The following is an 18,185-nucleotide window of genomic DNA, read 5'->3' on the forward strand; positions in this document are numbered from 1 at the left end:
TAACCCTAACCTAACCCTAACCCTTATATGTTCCCCTAGTGTCCAAATAACTCTAAATTAAGTCTTTGTTACTTAGAATTTGTTAGTATGGGGAACATATTCACCATTAATTAGTTGCTTATTAACATGCATGTGTTCCCCAAACAAAAGTGTTACCCAAAATATTATTAAAATTTCATCTGGGTTGTGTTTTCACAGTAAACGTTCTATAATGTGGTACTTTCTCTCAATGCTTTGACAGTGACATCATTATTTTGAATTATCTCTCACCAAGAACCTTTGTGGCACAATAAAAACGATACAGGCTACCGATAACCTACATTTTAACAATACAGGAAGAAATATGAATGCAGCAATGTACAGAGACATCCTGGAGGAAAACCAATGCTTCCTATCCAACTCCGTGAAGCTTGAGAGGTGCTGAAAAGAGGAATGCCCAAAGATAGGTGTGCCAAGTTTGTGCAATCGTATTCAAAAACACATGAGGCTGTAATTTCTGCCAAAGGTGCATCAACAAAGTATTGAGCAAAGGCTGCAAATACTTTAGTACAAAAACCAAAACCAGTGAAGTTGGCACGTGTAGTATGTAAATAAAAACAGAATACAATGATTTGAAAATCCTTTTCAACTTATATTCAATTGAATCAGGCATGTGATTTTTCCGTCTAAAGTCGGAATTCCGTCTTTTTTAATCTTGGGGGGAAAAAAAATTATCTCCCGTTTTTCTTTTTTTTTTCCGACCCTAAATCAATATTCGAGACGTAGTTTATATTAAGCCGTAGTTGATTGGTCGATATGTTCCTTGTGACCAATCAGGACATCTGTTATGAATGATGACGTTAATAACGTCATCATACCGCCATTTTCCATATGTAAACGATGTCGGTTCTCGAGAGAAAGGACGCTTTACGAGTAAAATAAATTGATAAACATGTCAAAAATAAGTTTCGATGGGACTGGATGGAAAGGGAAATCACTGATACTGTTGGGAAGAAGGAAGTTACAACTTTGTTCGGTGATTTTATTCGGAAAATCGATCGTCCCGGAAAGGTTTTGTGCATGTGGTGTCATGATAATATTGACTATGGATCACGAGGTTTCAAGGCTTTGGAAGTACATGCGAAACGCCAAAAACATGAAACAACTTGAAGCAAGGAAAACAAACTTTTCACTAGCTGGTACTTTTGGATGTCAACCGAAAGTGAGCAAACATTACGGACTTCATCCTTTGTTTACATCGAGAGGAAAGATCCACCCAAACAACCCACTACAGTTGCAGACAGGGTTGTTAATAATGAGGTAAGTTAAAAAATATTTGCTTGCGAAATACGCATGTTTGTTTTAAATATTAACCAATTATTGCTTTGCGAAATATAAATGGGTTTTTCTAAAAATAAAAAGCCACGTGAAAATATATTATGAAATTACAGAAATTCAAAGAGTCGCATTATTGAATCCAGTTAACAATTTATTTGAAATACATTTGCATATAATACTATTTTGTAATATTAAGTTCTTATGTAGTCTCTTGAAACTATTGTCAGTGGTGTAACAATCTTGAAGGTAAATATTTTCACACTTGTTTCATGCAATATGTCAGTGTCCTCACATTATTATTATTTCCTATATTCAAATATGAGTAAACAATACTAAACACAATTAATTATTTTCATAAATTGATATCCTATTTTGGCGAAAAGAATGAAATGTTTACATTTGGTATTTTGTTAAATACATTTGCAAGGAAAGCTCATGTTAGGGCTGGGCTCTCCGAGAAAGCTAATGTGTGAAGTGAACTGACGTAATGTGGTAATACTGTAAATAAATTGTAGATAATAACACTGATCAATGTGACACCTGTGGATGTGAAATGAACACAAGATGTAAATATTAGTGACTAAATACTGTTGGGACTGAACCATATACAGTGATTCATTAGGATAATTGGGTTATGTATGTTCTATTAATGATGTTTTCATGTCTTTAAACACTAAAATATTTTCTTCAAATGGTGCTGTCTTTGTTAATTTTAGCATGTTAAATTGGTGAAAAACCAGGAGCTTCGGGGGGCGTTGCTCCCCTTGTCCCCCCACCAGCCCACCAGGGCACTGGTGGGGGGACCTGGCTGGACCTGGCTGGGGGCCTTCGTCCCCCAGACACCCGGAAATGTTTTCAGTCTTTTTCATTGTGGTCAAATCACATGCCTGATTGAATACACTGCAAAGACAAGATATTTAATGTTCGAACTGAGAAACGTAATTGTTGACTGCAAATAATCATTAAATTAGAATTTAATGGCAGCAACACATTGCACAAAAGTTGGCACAAGGGCATTTTTACCACTGTGTTACTTGGCCTTTCTTTTTAACAACACCCAGTAAACGTTTGGGAACTGAGGAGACCAATTTTTGAAGCTTTTCAGGTGTATTCTTTCCCATTCTTGCTTGATGCACAGCTTAAGTTGTTCAACAGTCCGGGGTCTCCGTTGTCGTATCATAGGCTTCATAATGCGCCACACATTTTCAATGCGAGACAGGTCAGGAAGACAGGCAGGCCAGTCTAGTACCCGCACTCTTTAACTACAAAGCCACGCTGTTGTAACATGGGCAGAATGTGGCTTGGCATTGTCTTGTTGAAATAAGCAGGGGCGTCAATGAAAAAGACGTTGCTTGGATGGCAACATATGTTGCTCCAAAACCTGTATGTACCTTTCAGCATTAATGGTGCCTTCACATATTTGTAAGTTACCCATGCATTGTGCACTAATACATCACCATACCGTCACAGATGCTGGCTTTTGAACTTTGCGCCTCTAACAATCCGGATGGTTCTTTTCCTCTTTGTTCCAGAGGACACGACGTCCACAGTTTCCAAAAACAATTTGAAATGTGGACTCGTCAGACCACAGAACACTTTTCCACTTTGCATCAGTCCATCTTAGATGAGCTCGGGCCAAACGAAACCGGCTGGGTATCTGGGTGTTGTTGATAAATGGCTTTCGCTTTGCATAGTAGAGTTTTAACTTGCACTTACAGATGTAGCGACGAACTGTAGTTACTGACAGTGGTTTTCTGAAGTGTTCCTGAGCACATGTGGGGATATCCTTTACACACTGATGTTGCTTTTTGATGCAGTACCGCCGAAGGTCCGTAATATTATCGCTTACGTGCAGTATTTTCTCCAGAATCTGGGAACATTTTGATGATATTACAGAGCGTAGATGATGAAATTCCTAAATTCCTTGCAATAGCTCGTTGAGAAATGTTGTTCTTAAACAATTTTCTCAAGCATTTGTTCACAAAGTGGTGACCCTCGCCCCATCCTTGTTTGTGAATGACTGAACATTTCATGAAACAGGCACCCACCTGTTCCAAATTAGCCTGTTCACCTGTGGGATGTTCAAAATAAGTGTTTGATGAGCATTCCTAAACTTTCTCTGTCTCTTTTGCCACTTGTGCCAGCTTCTTTGAAACATGTTGCAGGCATCAAATTCCAAATGAACTAATATTTGCAAAAAATAACAAATTGTTCCAGTTCGAACGTTAAGTATATTGTCTTTGCAGTGTATTCAGTTGAATAGAGGTTGAAAAGGATTTGCAAATCATTGTATTCTGTTTTTATTTACAATTTACACATCATGCCAACTTCACAGGTTTTGGGTTTTGTACATTCATTTTTTTTTGTTTTCTATTTTTAATACATTTGCAAAATTAAAAAAAAAAAAACTTTTTCACATTGTCATTATGGGGTATGGGCTGTAAAATGTTTAGAACAAAAAATAATGTATACCATTTTCAAATGAGTCTGTAAAATAACAAGATGTGGAAAAGGTTTTCTGGATGAACTGTACATGAATATTACAGTAACCCACAATAATTATTTGATCTATATAAACAAACCGGATTCTTCATTCCTCCAAGATGTGGTATGACACATCTAGGACTTTTACTTCCTAAATAAGAGCAGGACGTAAAGCAAAGTAGGGAATTTTCACAAAACAGAATACCTACATTTTGTTGTTTGAGTGTTAGAGATAGAAAGAAGTTACAATAATGCATCTGAAGAATTTAATTAAATAAACCAACACCCTGCATGCCACTACTCTCCACCACAGGTATTTTCAAACCTTTACTTTAGCTCCACACACCCAGATCATTCACTATTTGTCACATACGCGCACGAACACACACTTGCCTCCAGCCAATGGGTGTCGCCCTGAGGAAAAACAAGTTTGTCAACCATGCACAATAGTGTCTTTGGGTTGGATATATAAGAGCTGAGGCAATAACAGGATAGCAGGTACTACTAGATTTAAAGGCCTACTGAAATGATTTTTTTTTATTTAAACGGGGATAGCAGATCCATTCTATGTGTCATACTTGATCATTTTGCGATATTGCCATATTTTTGCTGAAAGGATTTAGTAGAGAACAACGACGATAAAGTTTGCAACTTTTGGTCTCTGATAAAAACTAAGCCTTGCCCCTACCGGAAGTAGCGTGACGTTGTTCACTTCCTCATATTTTCCTATTGTTTTCAACGCAGCTAGAGCGATTCGGACAGAGAAAGCGACGATTACCCCATTAATTTGAGCGAGGATGAAAGTTTTGTGGATGAGGAACATTAGAGTGACGGACTAGAATGCAGTGAAAGACATATCTTTTTTCGCTCTGACCGTAACTTAGGTACAAGCTGGCTCATTGGATTCCACACTCTCTCCTTTTTCTATTGTGGATCACGGATTTGTATTTTAAACCACTTCGGATACTATATCCTCTTGAAAATGAGAGTCGAGAACACGAAATGGACATTCACAGTGACTTTTATCTCCACGACAATACATCGGCGAAGCTCTTTAGCTACTGAGCTAACGTGATAGCATCTGGCTCAAATGCAGATAGAAACAAAATAAATAAATCCCTGACTGGAAGGATAGACAGAAGATCAACAATACTATTAAACCATGGACATGTAACTACACGGTTAATAATTCTCAGCCTGGCAAAGCTTAACAATGCTGTTGCTAACGACGCTGAAGCTAACTTAGCAACTTAGCAACCGGACCTCACAGAGCTATGATAAAAACATTAGCGCTCCACCTACGCCAGCCAGCCCTCATCTGCTCATCAACACCCGTGCTCACCTGCGTTCCAGCGATCGACGGCGCGACGAAGGACTTTACCCGATCACAGATGCGGTTGGCGGCTAACATTGGCTAGCGCGTCTGCTATCCAAATAAGTCCTCCTTGTTGTGTTGCTACAGCCAGCCGCTAATACACCGATCCCACCTACAACTTTCTTCTTTGCAATCTCCATTGTTCATTAAACAAATTGCAAAAGATTCACCAACACAGATGTCCAGAATACTGTGGAATTTTGAGATGAAAACAGAGCTTTTTGTATTGGCCTCAATGGGGGAGCCATACCTCTGTTCTACTGGCTACGTCACGCGCATACGTCATATCCAAAGGAGTTTTCAACCGGAAGTTTAGCGGGAAATTTAAAATTGCACTTTATAAGTTAACCCGGCCGTATTGGCATGTGTTGCAATGTTAAGATTTCATCATTGATATATAAACTATCAAACTGCATGGTCGGTAGGAGTGGGTTTCAGTAGGCCTTTAAGTTTTCTGTGTGTAAATTATTCAAGCACCTTTTCTTTCATTTCGTTGTTACAGATTGAGTACCTTTTGTATCTCATAAATAAAAATTCTGGATACTGCTTGTTTAGCCTTGTCACTCACATCAGTCCTGGAGGATGTTCATTTACGAAACACAAAACCAGTGAAGTTGGCACGTAAATCGTAAATAAAAACAGAATACAATGATTTGCAAATATGTTTCAACTTGTATTCAATTGAATAGACTTTATGTTTTGCAAATATTAGCTCATTTGGAATTTGATGCCAGCAAAATGTTTCAAAAAAGCTGGCACAAGTTGCAAAAAAAAACTGAGAAAGTTGCGGAATGCTCATGAAACACTTATTTGGAACATCCCACTGGTGAACAGGCTAATTTGGAACAGGTGGGTGCCATGATTGGGTATACAAGCAGCTCCCATGAAATGCTCAGTCATTCACAAACAAGGATGGGGCGAGGGTCACCAATTTGTCAACAAATGCGTGAGCAAATTGTTTAAGAAAAACATTTCTCAACCAGCTATTGCAAGGAATTTAGGGATTTCACCATCTAAGGTCCGTAACTTCATCAGAAGGTTCAGATTATCTGGAGAAATCACTGCACGTAAGCAGCAAGGCCGAAAACCAACATTGAATGCCCGTGACCTTCGATCACTCAGGCGGTACTGCATCAAAAACAGACATCAGTGTGTAAAGGATATTACCACATGGGCTCAAGAACACTTTAGAAAACCACTGTCAGTAACTACAGTTTGTAGCTACATCTGTAAGAGCAAGTTAAAACTCTACTATGCAAAGCGAAAGCCATTTATCAACAACACCCAGAAACGCCGCCGGCTCATCTAAGATGGACTGATGCAAAGTGGAAAAGTGTTCTGTGGTCTGATGAGTCCACATTTAAAAAAGTTTTTGGAAACTGTGGACGTCGTGTCCTGCGGAACAAAGAGGAAAATAACCATCCGGATTGTTATAGGCGTTCAATAGCCAGCATCAGTGATGGTATGGGGGTGTATTAGTGCCCAAGGCATGGGTAACTTACACATCTGTGAAGGCACCATTTATGCTGAAAGGTACATACAGGTTTTGGAGCAACATATGTTGCCATCCAAGCAACGTCTTTTTCATGGACGCCCCTGCTTATTTCAACAAGACAATGCCAAGCCACATTCTGCATGTGTTACAACAGTGTGGCTTTGTAGCTAAAGAGTGCGGGTACTAGACTGGCCTGCCTGTAGTCCAGACCTGTCTCCCATTGAAAATGTGTGGTGCATTATGAAGCCTAAAATATCACAATGGAGACCCCGGACTGTTGAACAACTTAAGCTGTACATCAGGCAAGAATGGGAAATAATTCCATCTGAGAAGCTTCAAAAATGTGTCTACTCAGTTCCCAAACGTTTACTGAGTGTTGTTAAAAGGAAAGGCCATGTAACACAGTGGAAAAAATGCCCCTGTGCCAACTTTTGTGCAATGTGTTGCTGCCATTAAATTCTAAGTTAACGATTATTTGCAAAAAAAATAAAGTTTCTCAGTTCGAACATTAAATATCTTGTCTTTGCAGTCTATTCAATTGAATATAAGTTGAAAAGGATTTGCAAATCATTGTATTCTGTTTTTATTTACGATGTACACAACGTGCCAACTTCACTGGTTTTGGGTTTTGTAAGTTTTCTGTTTTGACCCTAAGATGTTTTCCCTAGTCAACCAGTATGTTTGCCTTTTATACCTTCCTATGTTGTTTGTACTGGCTCTAGATTTTGGACACAGCTAACTGGACAATCAAGATATTTCATCAACACTGCATGATGATTTACCTTTGTGAAGAAGTTTGATAATCATTTATTTTGTTTCAATCGACACATTTTGTGTTGGAGCCATGTTTCATGTCAATCCACCTGGTGCAACAGCTCTTCAAGGTCTTGAAGTGTCAAGGTGTGTTGTTGACGAAACCCAAGATGCAGAGATGGCGGCAGGCATTGAGCGGGAAAACATGATTTAATGTTCAATATAAAGCAAAAAACACAAACCAGGAACTAGGAGGACAAACTGGAAACAGGGATCCAGCAAACAGGGACTATAGGAACAAAAAAACAGTAAGCTACAAACAGCTACAGAATATAGCTTACCACTACCGCATACAACTACACTGACATCGACACGACAGGTAGGTACGACAATAATCCAGCACTGACTGGAGGGGAAGGCAGGTTCAAATAGCATCTGGCTGATTGACACCAGGTGTGGCCCGGTGCCAATCAGCCGCAGCTGAGGGGAAAAAGCACTCAGGGATACAAGCAGGAAATGAAGACAAAATAAAAGCACTGACAGGAAACTAAGACAAATGCAACCAAACTGTCAGGGCAACCCTGACAGTAGCCCCCCTTCCCATAACGGATACCAGACGTATTAGAAAATCCCCCCCCCCCATGAAGAGAACATGATGAATACTTTATGGGAAGTAGATTAAAATTAACTTTTATTAATCTATGATTATCAATCAATCAATCAATGTTTATTTATATAGCCCTAAATCACACATGTCTCAAAGGGCTGCACAAGCCACAACGACATCCTCGGTTCAGAGCCCACATAAGGGCAAGGAAAAACTCACAACCCAGTGGGACGTCGATGTAAATGACTATGAGAAACCTTGGAGAGGACCGCAGATGTGGGTGACCCCCCACCCCCCCCTCTCCAGGGTAGACCGGATGCAATGGACGTTGAGTGGGTCTAGTATAATATTGTGAAAGTCCAGTCCATAGTGGATCTAACATAATAGTGAGAGTCCAGTCCATAGTGGGGCCAGCAGGAGACCAGCGCAGAAATGTCCCCAACCGATGCACAGGCGAGCGGTCCACCCCGGGTCCCGACTCTGGATAGCCAGCACTTCATCCATGGCCACCGGATCTGTGTTCCCCCCCTCCACAAGAGAGAGGAGGGCAGAGGAGAAAAGAAAAGAAACGGCAGATCAACTGGTCTAAAAAGGGGGTCTATTTAAAGGCTAGAGTATACAAATGAGTTTTAAGATGGGACTTAAATGCTTCTACTGAGGTAGCATCTCTCACGATTTATATTCGGCCAGCAGAGAAGGCCTTGCTGGCCCTAACGGCACACCACAGCATCCCCTAATATAATGGTGGAGGAGACCCTGATCTAGTAAAACCAACCACTGTCGAGGAATGTGCCATGTAAGTGTGTGGGATCAGGAGTTATGCATTGGCATCAACTCTGAGCAAGTGTGTGTGAAATATTGTTTTTAATTTATTATCAAGCAAAATTTGAAGCTCTTATGAGGGGTGCAGACTCATTTGAACCATTATATGTTGGGAAACTACTCCAACAGCGCTGCTAAGTCTTCATGGCATTTTAACCCGGGCATACATTATTTACAGCAATGATTCCTAAATAAAGCAAATTGCTGTATTTTTCTTTTTCTGCAACTTAAGTCTCACCTTCCCATCAGATTTTGCCCAGGGGCAAAAGATACAGGAGAACTCACATTTTAGCAGCTTGTGAAATCATATGGACGGCAACATTTGCAGAACAGCATTCCACTGCAGCTTCACCTTCTGAAAAGCAGCACTCTCTTTCTAGTCTGTCTTATTTAAAACTCTGACAGCTAATAATGTTAAGTTTTCAACTCAAATGGTGTCTGTGTAAGCATGTTTTAATAACCGGTTGTCGGCCATAATAAATGAGCTCTTGGGGAATGAGTCAGATAATGTCTAGGCGTGTATCCATGGGCCGGGTTTGCCACCTTTCATTCCTGCATTCAAGAGACAGGATAGGGCTTGTATATTGGCCAATAACTTAGGATAGTATGTTATTATATGCAAAAATGATAATAGATTAGATTTGTTTAGCATTTTTCTCGACAGTCAAAGTGCATCACAATGAAGTGAGAACCCGTCATTCATTCATTCCACTGCAAAAAGTCAGTGTTCAAAAACAAGAAGAAAAAAAAATACAAAAATGAGGGGTATTTTATTTGAACTAAACAAAATTATCTGCCAATAGAACAAGAAAATTTGGCTCGTCAAGACTTTTCAAAACAAGTAAAATTAGCTAACCTCAATGAACCCAAAAATACCTTAAAATAAGTATATTCTCACTAATAACAAAAGCACTTTTCTTGTTAGGAAAAAAAAAAAAGAGACCTTTTTGCTCAATATGTTCAAAAATATTCTTAAATTAAATAAATGCTAGTGCCATTATCTTGACATAATGATATGCGCTCGGCATTACATTTCTTGAAACCAGCAAATTTATACTAAAAACTAATTTATTGTTCTTAATGGAAAGGCAACAAGGCAACCGCTCGTTACTCTCGAGGTCTACTAGCCGCTCAGGCAAATCATATGGTTTAAAAATGCATTTTTCCATCGATAACATGACATCATCGCGCCAAGTGTGTGCTCTTTCAGTCAATTAGTGCGCGAGGAATATATATTATATATATGTATATATATATATCAATATATGTATATATACAGCCCGGCCCCCGGCCAAAACATTTTTTATTGTAATTTTGAAGAATTCATCTGAATGTGCATGAACTATTTCTGTTCAAAATTGTTAGAAATGTCACATGTTAAATGTTTAAATATTAACTGTCAGTTTACTGTACTGTGCCAACTTTACTTCTTTATAGGGCCAGCAAGTATTTTCTATTGTTTCATTGAAAATAAAACAGCAAAGTCCATCCGTTTTAATTATGAGACACAATTGTGTCAAAGTCATGATTTTTTTTTTTTCATGCTTGAAATAAGAGATTATTACTTTAAAAAAGTATTTTTATACTTGTGAGTGTTAAAGACACAGCTTTGCAAAACTTGATATTCTAGTTTCAAGCATGTTTTACTCAATATAGGTCATGAAATCTCAGCAACAAGCTGTAATATCTTACTGAGATCATTTAGGACCAAAACACTTAAAACAAGTAAAAACACTCTCACATAAAATCTGCTTAGTGAGAAGAATGATCTTATCAGACAGAAAATCAACTAATATCACCCTTATTTGAGATATTTAATCTTACTTAGATTTCAGTTTTTGCAGTGTCCACATGGACGGTGGTAAGCTACATTTGTAGCCCCAGCTGCCTTGGGGTAGACTGACGGAAGCATGGCAGCCAATTTGCGCCCACTGCCTCTCCGCCCACCACGAACCTGGAACCCTCAAGCTGGTGGCACTACCACTTTTTCCCACCGTGCCACGCCGACGTGTTTTCAATAATAGCAAAGGAAAGCAAAAGTGTAGCTGTAAAGGTCCCTTGATACAGTATGCAAAACTGACTTTTTAACACTGATAAAACAACATACACATCATTTGGTGGTCATATGTGACCACCAAACATCAAAATATTTTAGTACTAACTAGAAATATAGTGGTAGTAAAACATTTGGGTACATATATACTCCACCCCTGCAAAAAAGTATTTAGTTTATTTTTATGCTGTGAAAATGTAATACTGGTTGTAGTGTAATGATCCTGACTGATTATTGCATGTAATGGCAACTAATTTCTTGTCTTTTGACATGATTAGGGAGGACGTGTGTAATTGTTTTCCTTTACACTGACAGAAATAATCATGCCAGTTCTCAGACAACCAGCAGGTCCTGCAGGTGTAAGAATGCATGTCTGCGCACGCAAGCGTGTGTGTGTGTGCGCAGGTAAGTGTGTGTGTGCGTGCATATGTGTCAGGAGAAAGTTTTCAATCATCTTGGTGTTGCTGAGTTATGCTGAAAATTGCTGTGTGGTGCGGCTGCTTGTGTAACATTGCATTCAGGCATCTGTTCCCTGAAATATTTGAAATGTCAGTTTTCGAATTTTTTACTTTTTAAGGTCAAGGCAAGTGTTGCCTTAAAGGAGGGCTCATACTTTAGGTGTTTTTCAACGTTTTTTGAGGCAAGGCACATTTTTTTCATTAAAAAATCCGGAGGTACACCACCAGCAGGAAAAGTTAAAAAATGAAACTCCACCAGGCCGTTGTGCCTTATTCTGAGTTTGTTGGTGTTTTCCTGTGTGTAGTGCTTTAGTTCTTGTCTTGCGCTGTTATTTTGGTGGCCCTTCCTGTTTTGTTGGTGTTTTCCTCTAACAGTTTCATGTCTTCCTTTGAGCGCTATTCCGCGCACCTGCTTTGTGTTAGCAAGCAAGGCTATTTACATTGTTGCTGTCCTTCTTTGTGTGGACATTGTTGATTGTCATGTACGGATGTACCGTAATTTCCGGACTATAAGCCGCACCTGACTATAAGCCGCACTAGCTAAATTTAGGGAAAAATACAGATTGCTCCACATACATGTATAAGCCGCACCCGACTATAAGCCGCAGGGTTTTGATGTGTAATTACCGTAGTATATAGGGGTTCCTGCTACCACTGAGGGGATTGTCGGGACAGAGATGACTGTTTGGGAACGCAAAGCGTCCCATTTATTAACAATAAATCTTTCAATCATTCAATCAAACTTTCACATCTTTGACATGGCGAACAGCATTCATGCAGAGTACAAATAATACAACGGTGCAAAGTAATACAAAGTGCTCGCCTGTACGTTATCAAAATAACCAGCCTACCGGTATATGAAAAGTCAGTCTTTCATCATTGTGTCATCGTCTTCCTCCTGTGTACTAAAACCACCGAAATCCTCTTCGTCGGTGTCGGAGAAGAACAGGTCGTATATAAGCCGCACTGTTGTATAAGCCGCAGGGACCAGAACGAGGGGAAAAAGTAGCGGCTTATAGTCCGGAAATTACGGTACTTTGTGGAGGCCGTACGCTTTTGCTGTCGTCCAGCATTCTGTTTCTGTTTACTTTGTAGCCAGTTCAGTTTTACTTTTGTTTTGTAAAGCCATTGCCTTTTCCTTTCCCTGTCCCTTCTGTTCATTTTTGGTTTAAGCATTGCATACGTTTTTACCTGCACACTGCCTCCCGCTGTGCTCTGCATATTGGGATCACAACAAACCATCCTCGTCTCACCCGACACATTCCGACTTTTACAAAGCAACCTGCTGCCACCTACTGGCATGGAGTATTACATGGTTACTCTGCCGAGCTCTACACATCACACACACTGAGCAACGGCACATTATTTGCAGATTATAATTATTGATTTGCAAAAAATATTTTTTGGACCAGTTAGGTGAAGTTGCATAATTATAACACTAGTGTGCCACGGCAAAGTCGTTGAAAAACACTGTTTTAGGGCACCAAGGCAAACATTATTTTCTTTGGATGCAGGGGCTCCAAAGCATGCATATACATATATATATACTGTGTATATATACTGTATATATACGTTAGATCAGGAAAAAACACAGAGGCTATTTCATCCCTACACTGCAAAAAGTCAGTGTTCAAAAACAAGAAAAAAAAATACAAAAATGAGGGGTATTTTATTTAAACTAAGCAAAATTATCTGCCAATAGAACAAGAACATTTGGCTTGTCAAGACTTTCCAAAACAAGTAAAATTAGCTAACCTCAATGAACCCAAAAATACCTTAAAATAAGTATATTCTCACTAATAACAAGAGCACTTTTCTTGGTAGAAAAAAAAGAGACCTTTTTGCTCAATATGTTGAAAAATATTCTTAAATTAAGTAAATGCTAGTGCCATTATCTTGACATAATGATATTTTTTCATGCTTGAAGTAAGAAATTATTACTTTAAAAAAGTAGTTTTGTACTTGTGAGTGTTGATGACACAGCTTCGCAACAGTTGATATTCTAGTTTCAAGCATGTTTTACTCAATATAGGTCATGAAATCTCAGCAACAAGCTGAAATATCTTACTGAGATCATTTAGGACCAAAACCCTTAAAACAAGTGAAACACTCTAACATAAAATCTGCTTAGTGAGAAGAATAAAAAATAAGCAAATATCACCTTTATTTGAGATATCTAATCTTACTTAGATTTCAGTTTTTGTAGTGTACAAGCCTTTTTTAGCAGGTTTCCCTGCTCTTCAGGGGATTTTATTTATTTATTTATTTATTATTAAATAAAATCCCCTGAAGAGCAGCAAAACCTGTGAAACAGGCTTGTAGGGATGAAATAGCCTCTGTGTTTTTTCCTGACCTAACGTATATTCTGCTCTACCTCGGTATTGAACGCTGTCTAACGGATAAACCACAGAAACCTTGACTATGTATATATATATATATATATATATATATTTACATACACACATACAAGTAATCAAATGTCAATAAATTGAAATAGACTATCATATAGTGTATGACCTAACTTGTACTAAACTTTAGTAAATTGTGTACAAACAAATATATAAAACGCCATGCAATTTTCATTCCATTATTGTTTACATCAGCGACTTATGTTGACAAAAAAGTAAACAAATCGTGGTCTTGGACAGCCACAAATCAAAATAAACATTTACGATACAGCACATAAACAACATTGACGGGTCTAGAACTGCTGAGTTTCGAGTGCCAACGATCGACTAATTTAGCACTTCATTTAAACTATGAACCTAAAGAAGTTATTTATTATTCGACGAAACAATTACGTTACAATTGTCCATTGACACATAAAAAAGTCAAGGGCGGTCACGGCATGTTCTTGTCGTTGATGCTGGTCAATTTTTTAGGGCATTACGGAAAGTTGCGGCACTTGTCACGGTTAAATAAATAAATAAATGGGTTATACTTGTATAGCGCTTTTCTACCTTCAAGGTACTCAAAGCGCTTTGACAGTATTTCCACATTCACCCATTCACACACACATTCACACACTGATGGCGGGAGCTGCCATGCAAGGCGCTAACCAGCAGCCATCAGGAGCAAGGGTGAAGTGTCTTGCCCAACGGACGTGACTAGGATGGTAGAAGGTGGGGATTGAACCCCAGTAACCAGCAACCCTCCGATTGCTGGCATGGCCACTCTACCAACTTCGCCACGCCGTCCCCTGGTTGCCATGGTTAAATTCAAACCCTGGAATGTGTCACATTGATGCTATTCTTTAACAGTCTGCATAGTGAACAGAGTTGGTGCATCCCTCCATTGTGTTAACCTAAAGGCATTGTGTTAACACCTTTGCATGGAGGCTACCAGTGACGTGCAGTCAGGGGAGGCAGGTGAGGCGGGGCCTCACGTGCCATCATGGAAAGAAAGAAAAATTTAAAAAGAAAAAAAAATCATTAAATTGTTATATGTATCCAGTGATTATACTATAAAGTTATTTTCCATTTAACTTCACCAGTTTTAGATTATTTTTATTCAAAATCGCTGAATTTTCACATTTGCCGTTCAAATACTGAGAACAGACTTGCGGTGAGTCACCAGCCAGTTGAGGCACGTCACTGACTTGAGCCTCACCATGGATTGCGCAATGACTCGGCTAACTGCTGGCCTGCTGTGCAGTCAGACCGTATTGCTATATGAATTATATTATACATTTCCATAGTTTAGTTAGCTGAGGTATATAATGTACAGTGTATTTTGTCAACAACTGTATGTGTGTAACGTATTTCTTGTGCTGAGCAATCATAAAACGGCTGCGAAGACGCACTGGCTGAGGCTCGCAGTAATCCCGCCTCCTGGTGGATAATGCACCCCCGCCGTAGAATGCACCCCCTGACGGGAGTGTTATATCAACTAAAGCCCACACTTAAAGTTTCCACGTGCAAGATTGAATCTAATTAAAAAAGTTATTTAATAAGAAGCCAAAAAGTGCAAAAACAATAATGTTCGTGTTGGAGGAGTTGTGAATGACTGAAATATGAAATCCGTGCTGCAGTCTGCAGGTGTACCTAATGTTGTGGCCCAGCAGCGGTGCATGGACTTCATTTATAAGTAAAGGTAAGACCATAATAACGTTTTTTTTATTAAATGTGCTTTTTTGTGTGTTACAGTTTGTATGTGTAAAATTAAAGTTAAGTTAAAGTACCAATGATTGTCACACACACACTAGGTGTAATGAAATTTGTCCTCTGCATTTGACCCATCCCCTTGCTCACCACCGCGCCCAGGAATAATTTTTGGTGATTTAACCCCCAATTCCAACCCTTGATGCTGAGTGCCAAGCAGGGAAGAATGCTGATATGACCTTTTAAACATAACCCGTTAACTGCTGCCAAACAAATGGTGAATAAGATACTCTTTAGGGTTCATATGTTTGTAAATCTGACTGTGATGAAGTCAGTGCCTCACCAGCCATGAACCTCACCGCACGTCACTGGAGGCTACTGTTCCTGCAGCACTATATAATTATGTGCAGAGGGTGAAAAAAATGGGTTTTTTTCAATAGGCCTGCCTTTACAAATGTTCAATGGCAATTCATTCCATCAGTGCATAAACATATTGCTCTTAAACAGCAGCATTAGCAATTAGTTAAATCTAACTGTATGAAAGTGTACAGTTCCTGAAGCTTTGAGGTTTACAATCCTTTTCATTTAACTTATTTAAACCGATGAAACAATCAGCCAGCTAATGGTAAAACTCAGTTTTCAGTATTTTAGACACTAAAATGTATTCTTGACAGGTTAGAGTGTAGCTCAGCTAAAACAGGGATAAAGCGGAGTGGCAATATGATGAGCCGTTTGTGGTAGCTTCTTTATAAAGCTCATTGACTCGGGACTCAATTGCAGTCATAGTCGGGTAATAATTTGCACATGTAGAGGCTTGTTGGGAGAGAGTAAGAACTGGTCTTTCATACAAAGACAAGACTTAATTACTGCACCTAAATCCACATCGAATTTTGCAAAGTCCCCATGCAAGCAGAAAACAAACAAATAATGCAAAGATTAAAACATGAATAAATACAAGATGGCATGAGCTGCTCTGGAACTCCATGCATATAGATATGGGACCACATCACCTAAAAAAAAAACATTGGTAACACTGTGATGGATTGAGGGCCGAGAGTTTACCCTGATCAAAAAGACACATGTATGTACAGGCCAAGCTGAAGTTTGTCACTAGACACCCAACTCAGAAAAGTCTTAAGGAGAATGTGATGTGTTGAGATCATCTCGACTTGTTTGGATGCAGACAAATGCTTACAAAACTCCTATCCTTACTATCAAAACATTCGGTCTTGGGGCTGTTTCTTTTGGGGCCATTAGGCATTGAAACTTTCATGAGAACCTTCTGGCTATAGCCAGACATGAAGAGGGGCTGCGGAAGGGTCTTCCATCATGACAATGTTCTCAAACAAGGCAACAAAGGAGTGACTCATAGAAAAAGCACAGTAAGATTCTGGTGTGGCGTATCCACTCTGTGGGTCTTAATATCATTGAACATATATTGGGAGAGGTTTGATTGATTGATTGATTGATTGAGACTTTTATTAGTAGGTTGCACAGTGAAGTACATATTCCGTACAATTGACCACTAAATGGTAACACTCGAATAAGTTATTCAACTTGTTTAAGTCGGGGTCCACTTAAATTGATTCATGATACAGATATATACTATCAGATATATACTATCATCACAATACAGTCATCACACAAGATAATCATCAGGGTATATACATTGAATTATTTACATTATTTACAATCCGGGGTGTGGGATGTGGAGGGGGGCGGGGGGGGGGGGGGTTAGGTTTGGTTGTTATCATCACTTCAGTCATCAACAATTGAGAACAGAGAAATGGACATTGAAACAGTGTAGGTCTGACTTGGTAGGATATGTACAGCAAGTAGTGGACACATAGACAGAGAGAGACAGAGAGAGAGAGAGAGAGAGAGAGAGAGAGAGAGAGAGGGAGAGAGAGAGATCAGAAGGCATAAGAAAAAGTATCTACATTTGATTATTTACATTTGATTATTAACAATCCGGGGAGGGTGTTAGTTTAGGGTTGAAGTTGCCTGGAGGTGTTGTTTTAGTGCGGTTTTGAAGGAGGATAGAGATGCCCTTTCTTTTACACCTGTTGGGAGTGCATTCCACATTGATGTGGCATAGAAAGAGAATGAGTTAAGACCTTTGTTAGATCGGAATCTGGGTTTAACGTGGTTAGTGGAGCTCCCCCTGGTGTTGTGGTTATGACGGTCGTTTACGTTAAGGAAGTAGTTTGACATGTACTTCGGTATCAGGGAGGTGTAGCGGATTTTATAGACTAGGCTCAGTGCAAGTTGTTTTACTCTGTCCTCCACCCTGAGCCAGCCCACTTTGGAGAAGTGGGTAGGAGTGAGGTGTGATCTGGGGTGGAGGTCTAGAAGTAATCTGACTAGCTTGTTCTGGGATGTTTGGAGTTTAGATTTGAGGGTTTTGGAGGTGCTAGGGTACCAGGAGGTGCATGCGTAATCGAAAAAGGGTTGAACGAGAGTTCCCGCTAGAATCCTCATGGTGCTTTTGTTGTCCAGAGAGGAGATTCTATAGAGAAATCTCGTTCGTTGGTTGACCTTTTTGATTACCTTGGTTGCCATTTTATCACAGGAAAGATTAGCCTCTAGAATGGAACCTAGGTAGGTGATCTCATATTTCCTGGTGATAACAATGTCACCCACTTTTATAGTGAAGTCATTGACTTTCTTAAGGTTGATGTGGGACCCAAACAGGATGGATTCCATTGTACCTAAGTGTAT

The sequence above is a fragment of the Entelurus aequoreus genome, linkage group LG19 (assembly GCF_033978785.1).
Source record: "Entelurus aequoreus isolate RoL-2023_Sb linkage group LG19, RoL_Eaeq_v1.1, whole genome shotgun sequence".
Classification (NCBI taxonomy): domain Eukaryota; kingdom Metazoa; phylum Chordata; class Actinopteri; order Syngnathiformes; family Syngnathidae; genus Entelurus; species Entelurus aequoreus.